This window comes from Bidens hawaiensis, unplaced genomic scaffold (genome assembly GCF_021521415.1).
Source record: "Bidens hawaiensis isolate Kalapana, Puna unplaced genomic scaffold, B.hawaiensis_p1.1 tig00003983_1, whole genome shotgun sequence".
Taxonomy (NCBI): Eukaryota; Viridiplantae; Streptophyta; class Magnoliopsida; order Asterales; family Asteraceae; genus Bidens; species Bidens hawaiensis.
The window spans coordinates 308,341-331,408 of record NW_027491231.1 but is presented as its reverse complement, the minus strand read 5'-3'; positions in this window follow the sequence as shown (position 1 = coordinate 331,408).

The following is a 23,068-nucleotide window of genomic DNA, read 5'->3' as shown; positions in this document are numbered from 1 at the left end:
TATTTGCGGAAAACACCACCAACCTCTTTGAAAACAATCCGACTAATATTGAAGCAAATGTTGAAGGAATGAATGAACTTACTGATAATAAATTTCAAATGAACATCAATTTTTGATTAAATTGTAAGATTCAATTTGGGAGAAATCATAAATTAGGGTTTTGTTATTATTGGATATGGGGAGGAGACACGATGGATGTTAGTGGTGTTAGGAGAAGGTTTAGAGAAGAAAGTGGTGTTTAGGTTAGGTGGTAGTTAAGGAAACCGGTGGTAGTCTAGTGATGGTGGTGATTGAGAGAGAGAGAGAGAGAGAGAGTTTTATATGTTTTTATATATTAGTTTCGATTATTAAATTAAATGTAAAATTACAAACCTACCCTCCTATGCAAGGCACATGAAAAGATTTAACGAGGAAAATTAATGAGGTTAGGGTCAAAGGACGTAACGTGATATTGTTTTTAAGCATAAAGGATGTTTTTTGACATTTCTTTTACCAAAGGACGTCCAATGAAAAAACATGCAAACATAAAGGACTAATTTTGCCATTTTGTCCAAAAATAATGTTTAGTATATCCCTATTTTATGGGATTTTCATATCAAATATTTAGTGAGATTAATTTTTAATTTAATGAGATGTTATAACCCATTTAAGGATTGTCTGGATTTGGTAAAACTCATACCCGTGAATTCGGGTCAAATGAATGAGAAGCCTTCATTTAAAAATCATGCAATCTGGTGACTTCTATAAAAAGGGGGAGCGACCACATCGCGACACATAGGATTTTTTAGCTTTCATTTATATATTTATATATATATATATATATATATATAGGGGATGGTTTATGAGAGAAATGAAAACACTGCGAGATATGAATATGTGTCACTAGTTTTGTTTTAGGTTTAAAAGCTTAAATATAAATAAAGTATAAATGGATTCTCTTTCTTCAATTAATATAACTAATAAACCATAATAGTTATTTATTTAATTAATATAACTAATCAAATTAGTATAACTGAAAATTATTAAGAACTCATTTATTTTTATAACTTATTTTGCCTCTTGTATTTTTATCCTACACAAGTGCGATTTATTCATACATTGAAATTTCTTTCTATCCAAAACCAATTTCTTCCAACTCAGTATATTAATATCAATCAACACGTACTTACATTGTGATGAATAATACAAAAAACTATTTTACACGTGTTTGCATTAAATATCAACAAAAAAGATACAACCTACACAAAACATATTGTAAGTCTCGTTCTCAATGCCCTACTTTGGCGTTGGAATTACTCATAAACACAGTTCTAAATATCAATGTTTAATAAAACTAGCGCGGAATAATAAATAAGGTCAACCATTCATTAAAAAACTTTCAAAACTTGTCTTTAAAACATAACATAAAATAGCTTATTAAAACATCATGACAAATCGTCTTCAAATGCCAGCTTCTTTAGATCCTGTCATGTGTCCCCCTCAAGCTAGAGACTTCAATCTATTTACCCATGTGCATACTAAAAGTCAGCTACGCTGAGTGAGTTCTAGTTAAAACAGGTAACATACAATACATTCACATACTTGCATTCGAAGATTCATATTATATACTTAACCTACTTATCTTTCTTTTATATATACATAAGTATATACCTTCTTTCTTTCTTCCTTCTTTCTTTCTTTCAAAGTTTTATACATTTAATATTACTTTTCATACTTATACCTTTTAAAGAGCCTTTCGCCCTATAAACTCTCAGATATTATAAGGGCCTGTTCCCTATTTTCTCAGATATTATAAGGGTCTGGTCCCTATCCACTTAGATATTATGAGGGTCTGGTCCTATCCTCTCAGATATTATGAGAGTCTAATCCATATCATCTCAGATTTTATGCGGGTCTTGTCCCTATCCTCTCGGATATTATATGGGTCTGGTCCCTTATCACACCTTCATATCTTCATATATTTCTTCATGCTATCATTTATACAATGTCATACATAACCTGCTATATCATGCATACATACTTTATAAAACAATCACATCTTTTGACAATTACCTTTCTTGGCAATACGTGCAATATCCGAAGATCGTTCACGTACCATCAAGCATTCACTCAGAACCTCAAATAACATCACATAAATCATATATGGCATACACTTACCACTTAAGGTAAGTGTATTAACTATCACATCGAGTATGCACACAACCCCGAAAACATAACACGGAAATGGGGCTAGAAACTCACCTGTAAACGATTCTTCTCTGAATTTACGGGAATGCCCTTCTTGATCTATGCACAGCTAACTGTGTATCAATTAACAAGCATTACTTAACTACTCCTATCTATATTATATTTCCCGTTTAAAACGTTACCTTCCTTATTAATTAATTGCTTCTTTCCCTCATTCATCATATAAGTTCATATCTATCGTTTACGTACGTATACGATGTTTATCTTTCATTTATTTTAAGACCATATGGCGTCTAAGTTATCGTCAACGTGTAAGTTGTTTCCAGCATATAAGTCCTTATAGTGTATAAGTATTTCCAGCGTATAAGTGGTTCCAGCATGTAAGTCCTACATATACGTCTATACGTATACGCCATACCTATACATACACGGCACACATGCATATATACACGTTATATACCTATACGTGGTATACACATATACGGTGTACACATACATATGCGCTACATACATATACGTTACATACATATACAGGCACCCATACATACATACATGCTTCATACATATACGGGTTACACATACATACACGCTGCTTAGACTTATGCGCTGCTTATACATATACGGCTACTCAGACTTATATGTTGCTTAAGCTTATACGGCTTATCCATCTTATACGACCTATTCATCTTATACAACCTATTATACTTATGCGCTGCTTGAACTTATACGGCGTATATACTTATACGCCGTAATATTCTGTTCAGCTTCCCGTTTCGCGATTTTAAGGTTTTTCTTCTATTCCGGTGCTGTCAGCCGCCGTTAACCACCATGTTTGGTCGTGGTTTGATTGTTAATGACCTAGGTAGCTTTGGGATGACCAGATCTGAGGTAAGGCTGACCTTAAGCTCGTTTTGGTTGATCAAACACCCGAATAAAGTTAGATCTAGATTCAAACGGATCATTCGGCATCCTGGGGCTGCATGTCGGGTTATAATATGTTGTGTCAGCTTAGATAAATGATTTCTACCAAGTTCATGCAAAGCTGGCTTTGCTTACCCGTCTTTTTCACGAATCGAACACTACTCATTTTACCAAGAACGAACCAAATAACCCGTTTACTATCAAGTTCATTACTTTATCAATAATCATGGCCCGTTCTATCATTCTACCAATTTTCATGCAAATTCGTACACGAAAAGTAAACATTTTTAACAAAAACGTACCTTTAAGGTTTATGTTCGAAATTACTCGAATAGACCAAAACCATATCAAGCGAACTCAGAAGTGAGTGATTCAAGCAGCCACGGAACCGTCTCACCGAGATCTACCAGTGTTGCTCACTTCCACAGCCGGATGCTCCCGCTACAGTTGTCGGAAAACTGAAACAGATTCCAAAAAAAACTCCATTTATGCTGTTACAGTATTGCTGATAAAACAAGAACTTCCAAACCTCTGATCAAAGATCCTAATGGCAGAAATCTTCGATTATATTCCATTAACACTCAGTTAAAATTTGCGACTGATCCGATGGTTAGATCTCCGGGAATCGTCGTGTCTTTGTGGGCTATTTTCTCAAAAACAGGAATTGGAGAAGTGTGTGTTTTTGAAGGTGTAGGCTATGGTGTAGAGTTGGATGGAAATGGAAATGATTAGGGTTTAAGGGGTATTTATACTCTCTTAAGCCCATGGACCTTAGGCCCATCTTTGTTTTTTAGTCCATATTTAATTCCATCTTTAAAGACTATTTAACAATACATCTTTATTATTTTATTATTTCGTCTACTAACTCAAGTAAACTTTTCCATCATAATAATATAACAAATATCATTCTAGGAAATTTCGGGATGTTAAAAATCTTCCCTCCTTAAAGAGGTTTTGTCCCCGAAACCTAACTCTTACTTAAACAAGTTTGGATAAAACTTGCGCATTCCTTCTTCTACTTCCCACGTAGCATCTGATCCTTTGCGATGCTTCCATATCACTTTCACTAGAGGAATAACTTTATGATGAGGCTTCTTTTCCTTACGGTCCACTATCACAATAGTCTGTTCGATGTAGTTTCGCTGCACATCAACCTCAATGTCTATTAACAGCACATGGGACGTGTCATCAGCTAGGCATTTACTCAACAGAGAAACATGAAAGGTAGCGTGAATTCCTTCTAACTCTTCAGGCAAATCCAGCCTGTAAGCTACTTCACCCACGCGATCAATGATCTTAAACAGTCCAATGTACCTTGGACTTAACTTTCCTCTCTTTTTGAAATGAATGATTCCCTTCCAAGGCGAGACATTGAGCATCACATTATCACCAACGTTACACTCGATTGGTCGTCGTCATTTATCAGCATATGACTTTTGACGATCTTGAGCAGCTTTCATCCTTGCCTTGATCTGGTCAAACTTTGAGGAGATTTCTTGAACCACTTCTAGACTTCCAATCTCTTTCTGACCAATCTCTCCCGAACATACAGGAGTTCTACAACGTCTACCATACGACATATCAAACAGTGGCATACCAATACTAGAATGGTAGTTGTTGGTATAGGAGAACTCTGCCAGATGCAGAAGATCATCTCAACTTCCTCCAAAATCTATAACACAAAAACGTAGAATATCCTCAAGGGTTTGGATAGTCCTTTCAGACTGCCCATCTGGTTGAGGATGATACGTCGTACTGATGTTCAGTCTTGTTCCCGTAGCTTCATGGAACTTCTTCCAGAACCTTGAAATAAAACATGTATCTCTATCAGATACGATCGATAACGGCACTCCATGTCTAGCCACAACCTCCTTTATAAACACATTTGCCAACGTTTCTGACGAGATGGGTTCTCGTATAAGCAGAAAGTGAGCACTTTTCGTTAAATGGTCCATAATCACCCACATGGGATCATGATGTTTAGCTGTACGGGGTAGATTAATTATCAGAATCCATGGTGATGTGTTCCCATTTCCATTCAGGTATCTCTAGTGGCTGCATCTTCCCTTAAGGCCTCTGGTGCTATGCTTTGACTTTCAAGCAAGTTAAGCACTTACTAACATAATCTACTACATCATTCTTCATACCCGGCCACCAGTAGTCGCTCTTAATATCTTGATACATCTTGGTGGATCCCGGATGAATTGAGTATTTTGACTTGTGAGCTTCATCTAAGATTTGACCACTAAGATTTCTATGGCGTGGAATCCACATACGATCAAACCTAGTCTTCATACCATGAGTGTCATCTATCAGCTAATCTTGTTATCCGAAAATTCTCCCTTTCTTCATTAACCCTTCATTTGCAAGCACCTCAGACTGCACCTTGATGATATCTTCAAAGAGATCTGAGTTAATATTAACTTATACGACTTCACTGTTGCAATGACTTCCTCATTCTTTTGGCTTAGCGCGTCGCCAACCACATTAACCTTACCCAGATAGTACATGATATCACAGCCGTAGTTGTTAATCAACTCTAACCATCTTATCTGCCTCATGTTCAACTCTTTCTTCTCGAAGAAGTAAATAGTACACTTAGTACCATACAGATAATGTCTCCGTATCTTGAGAGCATGCACTACCACTACTAGCTCTAAATCATGCGTTGGTTAGGTACTCTCGTGAACCTTCAACTGTCTGGACGCATAAGCTATAACTTTTCCTCGTTGCATTAACACGCAATCTAACCCAAGATGCGAGGCATCAGTACAAACAACCAAATCCTCGTCACAAGGGGGTAGAGCAAGGATTGGGTCTTGCGTGAGTCTGATATTTAATTCCTCAAGAGCCTCTTCTTGAAATTTTCCCCAAGTGAACACTACAGATTTCCGGATCATTCCGGTCAATGTTGCGGCTATCTTGGAGAAGCCTTCGATGAATTTCCTATAATAGCCAACCAACCCTAAGAATCTGCGTATATCAGTCGGGTTCTAAGGAGTCTTCCAATTCGTTATCACCTCGATCTTTTCTGGGTCTAAAGTATTCCTTTAAGGGTTGATTACGTGACCTAGAAACTGCACTTCACGCAAGCAGAATGCTCACTTCGAGAACATAGCATACAACTTTTCCTTTATCAGGATCTCTAACACTTCTCGCAGATGCTCCATGTGGTCAGATTAGCTCTTTGAATAAATCAATATATCGTCAATGAACACGATAACTAATTTGCTTAGCAACTGCCGACATACCCTATTCATCATGTCCATAAATGCTGCTGGAGCATTCGTTAGACCAAACGACATTACGAGGATAGCTTGATCTAAGATCTATTCGTGATGATAGCTTGATCTAAGATCTATTCGTGAGAACCAAATCAAACCTTTCAGTTGGTCAAACAAATCATCAATCCTTGGCAATGGATCTGTTCTTCACCGTAAGCTTACTCAAATCACGATAGTCTATACATATTCTCATAATTCCAAGCTTCTTCTTAACAAACAACAGTGGTGCGCCCCACGGGGAAACACTCGGCCTAATGAAACCTTTGTCGAGAAGTTCTTGTATGTGGGACATCAACTCTTTCATCTCGGACAGCGCCAGACGGTAAGGTGCTCTCACGACGGCTTGTGCTCCTGGTATTACTTCTATCTAGAATTCTACTCCACGTTCCTATGGTGACCCTGGAACGTCCTCTTGGGAACACTTCTGGATAGTCACACACTACAGGAACATTACCAAACGACATCGAACTCTCTTAAGTTTAGAAAATAGGAGTAACATGGAACTCACGTCCCTCTATTTCTTCCTTACAATGCTTAATCATTCTCATACTTTAACGAAGTATCGCTAGTGGTTTCTTTCATAAAGTCTTTGGTACACAACTACCTTATTATTAGTGTCTTCCATTCATGTTCGCTACACTATGTAGCCTCATCCTTTCATGCATGTTCAATTAGGATATCTTGACAATCACCCGTCTCTCTCGATCATCTCTGCTTTCTCATCGTTCTCTTCGTTACGATTCCAGCAAGTTCCCTTATGGAGTTAACTACTGCAGGCATACTACATGTCTTGACTCTTTCTAGTTGGCTTATATTTGTTTCTTTCATGTTGCTTCCACTTGGATTTCCCAGTATGGGCTACCTTTGATGCTTCAGCGAACATTGTTGGCACTGTAGTGCAAAACAATTTAACAACTCCATTAGTATTTGACTACAAGTTCCAAGTGTGATCCTTTTACATTACTTTCGTAGTCGAAGTCCTGCTACTTTCGTATATCGTTCTATCACACATTTCTTTAAAAGGTGTCGGTTGGCACGTGTCTTACCACATCGTCCAGTACAACCTCCTCATGCTCATCCCTTTGTAGCAGTTGTCTATCTTATCTATAGATACACACAAACGTTATCACTCTAGGAATTATTTAGCACATGATTCGTAAGGTAAGTAGTTAATGACAGTGGTCAAGTGCAATTAACTCTTTACATTACTCCTCAGGTTCTACATACTTCCCTTTAGAATTTCACTTGTGCTAGTTCCTACTTCTAACACAACCATGTAAACATACATATAACCTACATTCTTATCCCTAGCAATTAAGATATCATAAACACATCTTTCTTTAGCAATTAAGCTAACATTCATACATTCTTTCACTTTCATATAAGATGGATATACATATATTTATAATTTATAAATCTTTACATGCTCTTAATCACGTACCTTATCTTTCTCGAGCTTGCTTGAAAGACACATGGCTTTCTTGAACTAGCATCTTCTTTCTTTTCTTCATTAAGTCCCAATTTCTGTTCGAGTCTAAGCATGTAGGAAGCTTAACTCTCTCGAACTAATGCTCGGATACCAATTTGTAAGGCCCTGTTCCTGGTGCCCTACTTTGGCGTTGGATATACTCATAAACACAGTTCTAAATATCAATGTTTAATAAAACTAGCGCAGAATAATAAATAAGGTCAACCATTCATTACAAAACTTTCAAAACTTGTCTTTGAAACATAACATAAAATAGCTTATTAAAACATCATGATAAATCTTCTTCAGATTCCAGCTTCTTTAGATCCTGCCATGTGTCCCCCTCAAGCTAGCGGCTTCAATCTACTTACCTACGTACATACTAAAAGTAAGTTACGCTGAGTTAGTTCTAGTTAAAGCAGGTAACATACAATACATTCACATACTTATACATACGCATCCGAAGATTCATATTATATACTTAAACCTGACTATCTTTCTATCATACAGACATAAGTATATACCTTCTTTCTTCATTCTTTCTTTATTTCTTTCTTTCATAGTTTTATATATTTAGTGTTAGTTTTCATACTTATACGTTTTAAAGAGTATTTCGCCTTATAATCTCTCTGATATTATAAGGGTCTGGTCCCTATCCTCTCAGATATTATCAGGGTCTGGTCTCTATCCTCTCATATCTTATGAGGGTCTGGTCCCTATCTTCTCAAATATTATGAGGGTCTGGTCCCTAACCTCTCAGATACTACAAGGGTCTGGTCCCTCCTAATACCTTCATATCTTCATATATTTCTTCATCCTATCACTTATACAACTTCATACATACCATGCTATATCATGCATACATACTTTATAAAACAATCACATATTCTGACGATTACCTTTCCTAGCAATACGTGCAATATCCGAAGATCGTTCACCTACCGACAAGCATTCATTCTTAAAGTCAAATAACATCACATAAATCATATTTAGCATAAACATACCACTAAAGGTAAGTGTATTAACTATCACATCGAGTATGCACACAGCCCCGAAAATATAACAAGGAAACTAGGCTAGAAACTCACCTGTAAATGATTCCTCTCTGAATTTATGGTAATGCCCTTCTTGAGCTGTGCACGGCTAACTGTGTATCAATTAACAAGCATTACTTAACTACTCCTAATTATATTTTATTTACCGTTTAAAACGTTACCTTTCCTTATTAGTTAATTGCTTATCTTTAGTTCATACATCATATAAGTTCATATCTATTGTTTACGTACGTATACGCTGTTTATCTTTCGATTATTTTGAAGACCAGTATGGCGTATAAGTTATCGTCAACGTGTAAGTTGTTTCCAGAGTATAAGTCCCAATAGCGTGTAAGTATTTCCAGCATATAAGTGGTTTCAGCTTGTAAATCCTACATATATGTCTATACGTATACGCCATACCTATACATATACGAAACACATGCATACATACACGTTATATACATATACGTGGTATACACATATATGGTGTACACATACATATGCACTACATACATATACGTTACATACATATACGAGCACACACACATACATACATACATTCTTCATACATATACGGGTTGCACAAACATACACAATGCTTAGACTTATGCGTTGCTTATACCTATACGGCTACTCAGACTTATACGTTGCTTAAAATTATATGGCTTATCCATCTTATATGGCATATTCATCTTATATAACCCATTATACTTATGCGTTGCTTGAACTTATACGGCGTATACACGTATACGCCGTAACGTTCTGTTCAGCTTCCCGTTTCGTGTTTTTAAGGTTTTTCTTCTATTATGGCGCTGTAATCCGCTGTTAACTACCATGGTTGGTCGAGGTTTGATTGTTTATGACCTAGGTAGCTTCGAGATGTCCAGATCTGAGCTAAGGCTGCCTTTAAGCTCGTTTTTGGTTGATTAAACACCCGAACAAAGTTAGATCTAGATTCAAACGGATCATTCGACATCCAGGGGCTGTGGTGTCGGGTTCTAATATGTTGTGTCAGCTGAGATAAATGATTTTTACCAAGTTCATGCAAATCCGACTTCGTTTACTCGTCCTTTTCACGAACCGAACACTACTCGTTTTACCCGGAACGAACCAAATAACCCGTTTACTATCATGTTCATTAGCTTATCAATAATCATGGCCCGTTCTATCATCCTACCCATTTTCATGAAAATACATACACAAAAAGTAAACCTTTTTAACAAAAGCGTACCTTTTAGGTTTATGTTCAAAATCACACGAATAGACCAAAACCATCTCAGACGAACTTGGAATTCAGTGATTCAAGCGGCCATGGAACCGTATCGCCGAGACCTACCAGCGTTGGCCACTTCCACTGCCGGAGGCTCCCACTACACTTGCCGTAAAACTAAAACAGTTGCCGGAAAAACTCCATTTTTGTTGTTATGGTTTTTCTGATAAAAAACGGACTTTCATACCTTTGATCAAAGATCTGATCGGTAGAAATCTTCATTTATATTCCATGAACACTCAGTTAAAATTTGAGACCGATCCGACGGTTAGATCTCTAATCAAATATCTCTATAAAATACGATCGACAACGGCACTTCATGTTTAGCCACAACCTCTTTTATGAACACATTTGCTAACATTTCTGACGAGACAGCTTCTCGTATAGGCAGAAAGTAAGCACTCTTGGTCAAACAGTCCACTACCACACAAATGGTATCATGATGTTTAGCTGTACGCGGTAGCTTAGTTATGAATTCCATGGTGATGTGTTCCCATTTCCATTCTGATTAGCTACAATGGCTGCATCTTTCCATAAGGTTTCTGGTGTTCTTCTTTGACATGCAAGAAAGTTAAGCACTTACTGACATAATCAACTACATCATTCTTCATACCCGGCCACCACTAATCTCTCTTCAGATCCTGATATATCTTGGTGGATCCCGGATGAATCAAATATCTCGACTTGTGAGCGTCATCTAACACTCGACCTCTGAGATTTCCATGTCGTGGAATCCACATACGGTCAAATCTAGTCTTCATACCATGAGTTTTATCCATTAGCTCATCTTGTTTTTTTAAGATTCTTTCTTTCTTCATTAATCCTTCATCTATAAGCACCTCTAATTGTGCCTTGATTATCTCTTCGAATAGGTCTGAGTTAATGATTAACATATAAGACTTCACTGTTGCAATGATTTCTTCATTCGTATGGCTTAGCATGTCAGCGACCACAATAAGCTTACTAGGATGGTACTTGATATCACAATCATAGTCCTATATCAACTCTTACCATCATCTCTACCTCATGTTCAAGTTTAACTGCTCGAAAAAGTACTTTAAACTTTCATGATCCGTATAAATAGCACACTTAGTATCAAACGGATAATGTCTCCAGATCTTGAGGGCATGCACTGTTGCTGCTAGCTCTAACTCATGCGTTGGGTATATGTACTTTCATGAACCTTCAGTTATCTGGACATATAACCTATCACTTTTTCTCGTTGCATTAACACGCAACCTAACCCACGATTCGAAGCATCAGTACAAACAACCAATTCCTCTTCACCATCAGGTGGGGCAAGGATGGGAGCTTGTGTGAGTCTTTTCTTCAATTCCTCAAAAGCATCCTCCTGGTATTTACCCCAATTGAATACAATAGTCTTTCGGGTCATACCGGTCAACAGTGCGGCTATCTTGGAAAAGCCTTTAATGAATCTCCTATAATAGTCGGCCAACCCTAAGAAGATGCGTATATCAGTAGGGATTTGCGGAGTCTTCCAATTCATTATCGCCTCAAACTTAGTTAGATCCACAGTAATCTCTTTAGGATTGATCACGTTACCTAGAAACTATACCTCACGCAATCATAATGCACATTTTGAAAACTTAGCGCACAACTTCTCTTCCTTCAAAACCTACAATACTTCTCTTAGATGTCCAGCATGGTTAGATTCTCTCTTTAAAGAAATCAATATATCATCAATGAAAACGATAACTGACTTGTCTAACATTGGCCTACATACCCTATTCATCAAGTTCATAAATGATGGGGGGCATTCGTTAGACCGAACGACATCAGGAGGAACTCGTAGTGTCCATACCACATCCGAAACGTTGTTCTAGGGATGTCAGCCTCTTTCACTTTTAACTGGTGATAGCCTACTCTAAGGTCTATTCGAGAAAACCAACTCGCACCTTGTAGTTGATCAAGCAAATCATTAATCCATGGCAACGGATATATATTCTTTACCATAAGCTTATTCAACTCACGATAGTCTATACACATCCTCATGCTTCCATCTTTCTTCTTAAAAAATAACACAGGTGCACCCCACGTGGAAACACTCTGTCTCATGAAGCCCTTATCAAGGAGATCTTGCAGTTGGGACATCAGAGTATTCATCTCGGATGGTGCTAGACGGTATGGTGCTTTCATGAAGGGTTGTACTCCTGGAACTTAGTCTATCTGACATTCTACCTCTCATTCCGGCAGGAACCTGGGAGGTCCTTGGGTAACACTTCTAGATAGTCGCGCACCACATGAAAATTTTTCATTTCTTTCATCTCGGTCGTGTCTATGACAACATACGCCAGGTAGGCATTGCACCCTCGCCTTATCATTCTAATCATACACATTATCAGAGCCTCAAACTCAGAAAGCCAGTCCATGCCCAACACTACATCGAATCCTCCTAAGGTCATCACATACAGGGTAACATGGAACTCCCTTCCCTCTAACTCTATCTTACAATTCATAACCATTCTCATTATCCTAACCGAGGTTTCGCTTGCGGTTTCGGCTTTAAAAGTTTCAGGCACACAACAACATTCTACTTTTTCTAATTTACTAGATGTCATAGCTACAAAATTTCTATTTGCACCTGAGACAAACAATACAGAAGTAGAAACACCGTTTACTAAAAACGTACTTGCCACAAGATCAGGGATCTGCTTGGCACGTTCCTGAGTCAGCATGAAGGCCCTACTCTTTGGCCTAGTTTTCTCAGCATCTCTCCTTCCACTTCCTCCAGCTTCACCATCAATGCACTCCCAAGCCATATGACCCGTCTTACCTCACTTGTACCATGCGGGCTTTGTAGTGCAATCTGGAGCATAATGCCCCACTTTCCCGCACTTGTAACAAGCATTTGACCCAAGCCTACACTCACCACCATGAGCTTTACCACACTTGTAACAGACGTCTGTAACATTACTCCATCTACACTCACCACTGTGCATCTTACCACAAGTCTTACATGACTTCTTCTCCCACACCTTTTGTTGCTTGCCCTTGGGGTTCCAGATCTGAGTAGTGGGTCTTTTAGCAGGAGCAAACAATTTCTTCTCCTTCTTCTCTTCTACTTCCACATCATCCATAGTTAAGTCATCATAAACCATTTATGCGAGTTCAATAGCAAAATCAAAAGTTGCAGGTATACTTGCCATAACCAGTGTACGGACGTTATGTGGAAGTCTCCTCAAGTTGCACTTCATCCTCTTGGTCTCAAAACTCACCATATCAGGCACCAATCTGGACATACAATTGAACTCAGTAGTGTATTCACAGTGTGTCATCTTTCCCGCCTTCATATTCAAAAACCTTATCTCAGTCCGTTTACCCTCAGCATCACCACAAAATCGCTTTATAACCATTTCACTCAAATCATCCCATCTCGTCACCTTAATCTCCTCAGGGGTCTTCCTTTGCTCCACAATTTCCCACCAGAACATGGCCTCATCACCAAACGACTGGGTAACATAACCCACCGCTTGATCGGGATGACACTCGCTAATTCTGATAAACTTTTTCATAGAGGTTATCCACTGGAGAGTAGCGATTGCATCTCCTAAACCCGTCAGCTATGGCGGGTCACGGCCTTTGAATGACTTGTAGTTGCACCCACCTCGGCCCATCTTCCCTTCACCAACTTTCACATACCGAACTTCACTTGATTCTTCCTTCTTAGTCTCACCGTCATTCTTATTACTCTCCCCTGTCTTCTAAGCGGTCCTTGCATGGCTTTCAGAAACTTATCTTGTTGCAAGTTCTTCATTGTTACAGCTACAGCTTGAGTAATGGCAGCTTGAACAGTGGAATCAAGTTTATACCCTTCGTCTCGCTTAGTTGCACTTCATTCTTCTCTCATGTTAGTAACTAGTTCTTCAAAAGGTTTTTGGATCATACGTGTCCTACCACGAAGTCCCTAATGACCTCCTTGACCTTGCTCCAGCCATTCGTATTCTATAAGAAAGCACAGAAGTCATCACTCAAGCAACTATTTATACTTTATAGTTCTCGAGCTTTCTTGAGCGACACATGGATTTCTTGAACTGACATCTTCTTTCTTTTCTTCTTTAAGTCTCATTCTCTGTTCGAGTCTAAGTAGGTAGGTTGGTTATTGTTAGTGCACGGTTTTGTCATCTCAAGTCTTTGTAAATTATCGTTTGTATTTTATTACTATTTTAATGTTAAGGGTATTTATGGTAATTTAGTTAGTTCGTTAATGTATAGGCTAATCCGTTAAGGGTGTTTAACGAATTAGCCAGTTCGTTATATGTAAGGTCCATTCGTTAAGGATGTTTCACGAATGAACTGTAATTCATTATGTATGTTCCCATTCATCATGGAATGTTGACGAATGGGGGCATAATGAATCACTGATTCTTTATGCTTTCCTTTTGAGTCTTTTAAGTTAACGAACTAGAGCCAATTCGTTACGGGATGTGTAACAAATTAGTCTTCATCGTCTATATAAGGGTTTTTCATACCCACATAATTTAAGTTTTGAGATTAATTATATCGAACCTCTGCCTGAATACACTCTCGATCAATTCTTCCTTAACATATTACTAATATACATATTACAATTAATAATACATATATATACCTAATTATAAGTATATCATAAACTTTCGATAATCAATATTGATTAGATATATACGACTATTACATATTTACAAGTGGTATCAGAGCTCTCAGGTGTTAGATTGCTCTTAATTAGGTGTTATTAGATCAGTAATTGATGTTTATTTGATTACTTGTTGGTTTCATTAAGTATTAGTTGAATTTGGTTGAATTAACAGTTTATAGTGTTAATTATGGATTGATTTTGGTTCGAATTGTGTTTGGTAAGGTTTGAGGGAAGTGTGTGTGAAATTGGATTGGAAATTGAGGTTGTTTGGATTGAGTTTGGACCGGATCTGTAAGTGTACAGAACAAGGGAATGAATTTTGGTAATTAGTGTTTGGTTGATCGATTACCGGATACGGGATTAGTGTAATTGAGTTCGGGAGTTGCTTACGAGCAGTTTGAGCTACGATTTGGACAATTTGGTATTGAATTGAGGTAGTATTACGGTTTATTCAGCTAATCATTTAGGATCTTATTCCTGATTTGGAGATTGATCTGACGCTACGACCTGATGTGTTGAAGCTCGAGCATATGGCTGTTGATACTGTCAAAAGGATGAAGTCTTATATGCAGGAGACGCCGAGGACCAAATGTATGATTGGTCATATCTCGAATCCAACGTATGTATGTCCTTCTAATAATCATTGGATCCACAATGATTCGGATTCCGAACGTGAAGAGGGTCCAGGTGAGAACGAAGGTGGTGATGATGGAGATGATAGTGGTGATGGTGGTCAGGGAGGTGACCAATGACGTGTTGGCGTTGTGGCGGCAAGTTCGTCTGCTGCACAATGAAAACGTAAGGGCAAGGAACTAGCGTCTGATCAACCGCCCAAGCGTCGTGTGGTTCATGGATCTGGGGTGGAAATAGGTCCACGTGGGTCTTGGTCGTCCGATCTTCAAAGCCCGTCGATGCCGCTTACTACTAGCACCCCGAAACTTACATTGACGACTACGCTTACGTCAGATCCTAGGCTTCATATGATTCCTCAGTCTGTTTTATCTTCAATACCAAGGCCTACTGCTGCTACTTCGGTGGTTCCTCCAACACCGACCATGATGCCGACTCTTCCTACGGACGTCTCGTTTATAAGAATAAGTCGTCCTCAAGGTCCTCTGCAGCCAGTACCTCAATATTTTCATGCTTCGCCCCGGGAAAATTAAATGAACATGCTCTTTAGTTTGATTCATCTATATGAGAATCAAATGGCGGCCAATCGTCAAGCTCAAAAGCAAATGTTAATTAATCAAAGGCGTATGATGGGACTTGTCTCTTATTGCCAAAAAGAGACAAATGAGCTTCGTGATATTGTCACGGCTTAGGGGGCGAAGATCAAAGAACAGGAAGATCTCATTCTTTAGCTCATGTGCAAAGATGATCAATTAAAGAAGCTGAACAACGACGATGATGATCCTGACGTCTCAGGCGCTGGAGGTAGTGAGTCGAAACAAGCTCACGGCTCATCCTCCGGTGCTAGTACGAGCGCAGGTGGAGGCAATGATAGACAAATTGAGTCGGTCAAAGCCAACACCATCCTGTTTATGGATTACAAGAAGGGCATCGTGATGAGTTCTGCCAACCTTGATGAAATAGAAGGTCATTTCATCGATCAATCTCTAACACATGAATAGATTGCTTTATTTTTGGGACTGAACGATGAAGAACTCGGTGCTTTGGAAGTCGAGGATGATGTGGAGGTAGTAAACGACGAGGAGGTCTTACAGGATTCGACGTTTTCTCATATGAATACGTCGTTTATTTATGAAGATGAGGAGATCGAGATTGAAGATGTGACAACAGAGGAATATCCCGATCTTTATCAACGATCCGAATTTGATCAGGGTATTCCTACCTTTACTGAAGAAAATGTCAAAGCTGCTGAAGATCATTTGGAGAAGATTTCGAATAATAAAGCCAAGATGTCGGAATGTGATGCTGATCCGACTGAGGCTAATATTCTGGGTTGGTTCAATTACTGATGCAAACGGGCACGTAAAATTATCGAGGCGTACGGGAATGTGAACGAATAATAGAAGCTGGAATCTATCGCACGTGCTAAAGCTAATGAGAAGACAACCTTCAAATCCGTGTCGACTGTGAAAGGTGATATCGTCTCCTAGCTTTATGATTATGAGTTAATGGTCTATATCGTCAAATGGGAGAACGGTGTTCAGTATTATCAAAACATCACTGACGTTCTCTCATTACCGTGTTGGGATGTTCGTACCCTCGCGAGTCGACCTTTCATTAATCACAGTGGAAATCGTAAAGCAGAATGGTTTCACCAACATTTCCTTTTCGAGGTAAACCGTGGTTTTAAATTATTTAAGCCACAGATTACTTTCCGTAAACGTATTGACGAGATTGATCCACGAACGGGTTGGAGGAAGCTCGTGCTTAAAGTAAAACCACCGAAGACGATAAAGTACATACCGGTGAAGACATTCCCATAGGGTCTTCACCTAACGTTTAATCGTTGATACTATGACAATCGTACCGGTGAGGCCGTCATTGTTCTGGGTAAAGGCTTGAAAACCACTTTTATTAGAGTTATCGACCCAATGTGGCTCGTTAATTTATCTGAAACAGACAATGGTGTGTTGTTCGTGAACAAGATTTTGATAGAGCGCCAGGAAGACTACAACCGAGCTATGTAGTTCCAACGTGTCGTACGTGTATGTCACGAGTTCGGGATTCATAGTTGTCGTGATTGGCAGACAAAGAGCTTCAAGTAATTTAAAGACAAAGAGCTCAAGACGAGGGGGTGTTTGTTAGTGCACAGTTTTGTCGTCTCGAGTCTTTGTAAATTATAGTTTGTAATTTATTACTATTTTAATGTTAAGGGTATTTATGGAAATTAAGTTATTAATGTATAGGCTAATTCGTTAAGGGTGTTTAAAGAATGGACTGTAATTTGTTATGTATGTTCCCATTCGTCATGGAAGGTTGATGAATGGGCGCATAACGAATCACTGATTCGTTATGCTTTCCTTTTGAGTCTTGTAAGTTAATGAACTGGAGCCAATTCGTTACGGGATGTGTAACGAATTGGTCTCCATCGTCTATATAAGGGTTGTTCATACCCACATAATTTAAGTTTTGAGATTAATTATATCGAACCTCTACTTGAATAGTCTCTCGCTCAATTCTTCCTTAACATATTACTAATATACATATTACAATTACTAATACATATATATACCTAAGTATAATCATATCATAAACTAGATCCTAATGTATTAGATCTATTCCGATAATCAATATTGATTATATCTATACGACTATTACGTATTTACACTTATTTCTCTAGAACTTAAGTTCTGATATCAACCTGTAAGGCCCCATTCCCGGTGCCCTACATGGGACGTTAGATATACTCATAAACATAGTTCTAAATATCAGAATGAATTAAAACTTTTCAAGGAATATAAAACTTCAACCATATATTACAAAATCATAACATTCTTGTTTAAAACATCCAAATTGTCTTACTTAAAACATCACAAATAAAACATCATATCTTAATTCTTTAGATACCATTCAATCAGTCAATACCATATGTCATCCTCAATATTATTAGGGTATGGTCTCTTCTATCTCAGATATTATTAGTATCTGGTCCCTTCTATCTCAGATATTATTAAGATCTGGTCTCTTATTTCCATATAACCATACATACATTTCTCTACATATACATTATATTATATACTTTTATAAATATTGTTAACCTCATACATATATCTTTCATACACGTTCACATAGCATACACTTACCTAAGTGGTAAGTGTATTAACAAATCACTTTGAGTATCCACACAGCCTCGAAAACGTAACACTGGAATGGGGCTAGAAACTCACATGTGTCCTGCTTCTTTATGAGTTTATGGGCACACCTCTTCTTGGTTGGGCACTACTAACGGTGTAGGAATTAAGAAGCGTCACCTAACTACTCATAATTATATCTTATTTTAATTTTAATGAAACCCCTAGCTAACGGGGGTCAGGGGAAGCGCCACTGGCAGCGAGGTTCTAGGGGTGGCAGCCCCTAGCAGGGTTCAAGGGGCAGAGCCCCTGGCCGGGGGTAAGCTGACAGGTCCTCTTGGTAAAGTTATATTTGCATTAATAAGCCTTTACTAAAAACCTCATCAGAAAACTAAAGTTTAAACCCCCGTATATGTTTCCCACATATAAGTGCCAACATATCCGCCGTATAAGTTAGGATCACTTATCCTCCGTATATGCGTATACATAAACGTTGTATAAGTGTTCACATATACGTCGTATAAGTGTTATACTTATACGTAGTATACATGTTACCCGCTCTTCGCTTATCCCATAGGCGCATATTCGCCGGTTATGTGCAGGTCTACCCCCTCTTTAATGCGTTTTTAGGGTTTTTCACCAATTTCGACATCGTCAGTCACCGTTAACCCCCATGGTTAACTGGATTTTGATCGTTTATGGTCCAGGTAGCTTTGGGTGGTCCAGATCCAAGTTAAGGTGACCCTTAAGCTCGTTTTGATGGATTAAACATCCGATAAAAACTAGATCAAGATCCAAACAACTCATTCGTCCCCCAGGGACTGCGTTGTCGGGTTCCATAATGTTGGGTCAGTTGTGATAACAAGATTCTTACCTTCGGTTGGTCTTGGATCGTAGAATTGAATAGTGTAGAGAGTGTTTGGCTTAAGTGTGTGTTTTTTATAGTGTAGGCTATTGTGTAGAATGGGTGGAGATGGAAAGGATTAGGGTTTAAGGAGTATTTAAGCTCATGGACCTTAGGCCCATCTTCATCTTAAGTCCATGAATTAATCTAATTCCATCTATTTTAGCCTACCATACTTTTATCCTTATTATTATATTATTATTATTATTATTATATTTCTATTAACTAAAATTAATTCTTCCAACATAAATAATATTTTAATATTATTCATAGAAATTTGGGATGTTACAAGTTTCATTTTCTTTAACAATATTTCTTCTTATTCTCTTCCAACTCATTTGTTTCCTTAAAAACTCTGTCACATTTGATGCTCAATTCAGATAACAGTACAACAACTGCATATTTCTTCCTAAGTGCATGCACTGCGTCCCGTAACTACTTCGTATGTAGGTTTCCTGCAAATTTCATTTAAAAACCAAATATTATACATACATTCTAATTCAACAAATTAAGTGATCTTACTTAAATAAGTAACGCGAAACAAGTTATCAATGCATGTGTGTACAAAGATGAACATAGACTAACTATGCATATATGTTTTGTTGTCTAGAATTTATAGATTTCTACGAGGAAATTTATTCATTAATGTGTATTGACTAATATTTCACTACTAATTATATGTTTCATTGTCTAGAATTTATAGATTTGTATGTTTAGAAAATTTATCCCTTAATGTGTATTAACTAATATTTCACTACTAATTATGCATATATGTATATTTAGCTAACTATACATTTGGTAACAATTTATTATTAACATTTTGCCTATATGTACACAATAAGATTACAACAAAACATTTATCAGTAAACAGTTCCAACATGATAATAAGTCAAAACACAAGTAAAACAGTTCATTAGTAATATAAATCTATAACCTAAGTTTCATTTTCTTTAACAATTATATCTTCTTATTCTCTTGCAACTCTTTTACTTCCTTAAAGTGCATGTGAAGTGAAAGTTTGATATAGAAAACAGTAGGATAGCTGCATACTTCTTCCAAAGTACATGCATTGAGCCCTATAAGTGCTTTCGTGTGAAGGTTTCCTGCAAAATTCATTTAAAACCCAAATATTATACACCTATTTAAATTAAACACATTAGGTGATCATATTTAATTAAGTGATATAAAACAAGTCAATACACGTATGAATAGAGATGAACTTACACTAACTATACATATGTGTATAATCACAATTAGAAGGCAAAGTTGACCCAACATAGTTTAACACGTTTTATTATTAAACATATTTGAATAATAATTGCATAATCCATGTTAAAATTTTTACATTATCTCAAAATTTTTACCATCATTACCAAGTAGATGTTTCTTTACATTGTAGTACTATCTAGATACAAAAGTTGCAAGTGGTAGAAAGTTGCAAATTATACATATATGTACAAACAATTTCAAGATTATAAAACCTACCATTATAAACATATGAATACTTACACAAGCTACATCTACCGAAACACTATCTAATTTTACACATATGTAGAAACACATTTAGTTACATAAACCTACCCATTCTGCAGATATGTACTTCATACACAAACTGCAAGTAACAAAACACTAAATCATTATACACATATATACATATTCTTTCAAGTATTATACACATGTGTACAAAGAGATCTATTACTCCTTATACACATACATTTGACACAGACAATCTAAAAAATAAAGCATCCCTATACACATATATACAATCAGTTTTTTAATTTACATTTTATAACTGCTACTTATTATACATACATGTACCATAAACAAAATCCACACATAATGTAACATTAACCTATTATGCACATGTGTACTAAATAGAAGTATTACTAGCCATACGCATATGTAATAACATCAACATATACCCCAGACAAGATATATACATACCTAATACCAATATCTATCAATTCTAATAAATGACTACCTATATTTGTCACTGTCAATCTCATAGCTCTCCTCACATTTTTTATAACTTATTTTAATATACGGTCCTTATATTTTAAGCCCTAAGCCATTTCAATATATAAATTCATGTTTGTTTTTATTAAATGTAAATATTAATTTATTCATTCATTAACACTAATGGTAAAATAAGAAAATAGGGAATATTAAAATTGAAGTTGTAGGTTTGTTAGAATAAAATTTTAAAGTCACATGCAATTGCAAATTAAAAAAAATAAATGTGCATCATTGTTGAAAATTTTGGATTTTTTGGTAAACTATAAATTATTTTTAAACTAGGATTTGAGCAAAAGTGCATAATTTTTTTATATAAGATTGGTTTCAAATATGGATTTAAAATTTTCTTATATGCATTTGAACTCAGAAAAATGTGTATTTTCTTAATTTTCTACAAACATCTAGTATAAATATTTCAAACATAGAGAATACATATTATATATATATCTTGGTGTTTAGTATTAAATTATTGAAGTTGAATATCATAATAATAATCCCATATGTATACCGATTTACTATATGAGTATATGTCATTTATTTATATGACCTTTTTATGTAGTATAAAGGGTTTTAGCAATAAGAATATCAATATATAGATTTCAATATTTTCTTTTATAATTCAGACAAAAATGCTTCAAAAACATATATTCACATTAATTAAAAAAAATAGTTAAATAGGTTAAAAGTCATTAGACATGCTTCCATAAAAATCCGAAATCTTTGCTTTTTTTCCTATAAGTTGTTCAAATATATATATATATATATATATATATATATATATATATATATCGATTAATAAAATATTCCAACAATTCACATAATATTAACTAATAACACAGGATTTTTATTCAAAAGTTAACTATTCCTTATCTAATATTTTCAACTATTATAAATAAGAATCAATACATTCACTTTATGCAACTTTAAATCTTCTAATATTCTGTTAACTCAGAATACTCACTGTTATTTGAACATGACTTTAAGGCCAGTATGTCTTAGTCGTTTTCCACTAATATGAAAAGAAAAAATTATTATGTTATGTTTTAATTTCCAGTTTTATATGTTGCTTGATTATACAATTGTTTGTTCTAAAATATAAAATCAAGTAAAAAATTTGTCATACATAGAATATTAATGACACCAAATTTATCATGATCAATCAATTTCAAATTCTAAGATTATAAGGATGACTATACCATCAAAGTTAAGGTAATCTGGTTTTTTGGATAATCATATTTTTGGGATAAACATGAGCATATGATCTTAAATGACATTATATTAACTGATTAAAAGTTATGATATTTACGTGTATGAATATTTTTTTTGTTAGTTTCATGGATATGTTATCATTTATCTAGGGTTGGTATATACTTGAAGAATCTTATTTGTCACACCGAAAACTATATGTGGTTATATCAAGAGTAATAAGCATACCTATATGTTACATTATCAAGATTTACAAGCATGCATGGACTAAAGATTTTGATCTGTGATAAACAATGTATATCAACCAATACAATCACAAATCACAAATGTAGTGTACAAGAAATGTTTTATTTATTTGGAACATATGTAATCTTAGTTGTG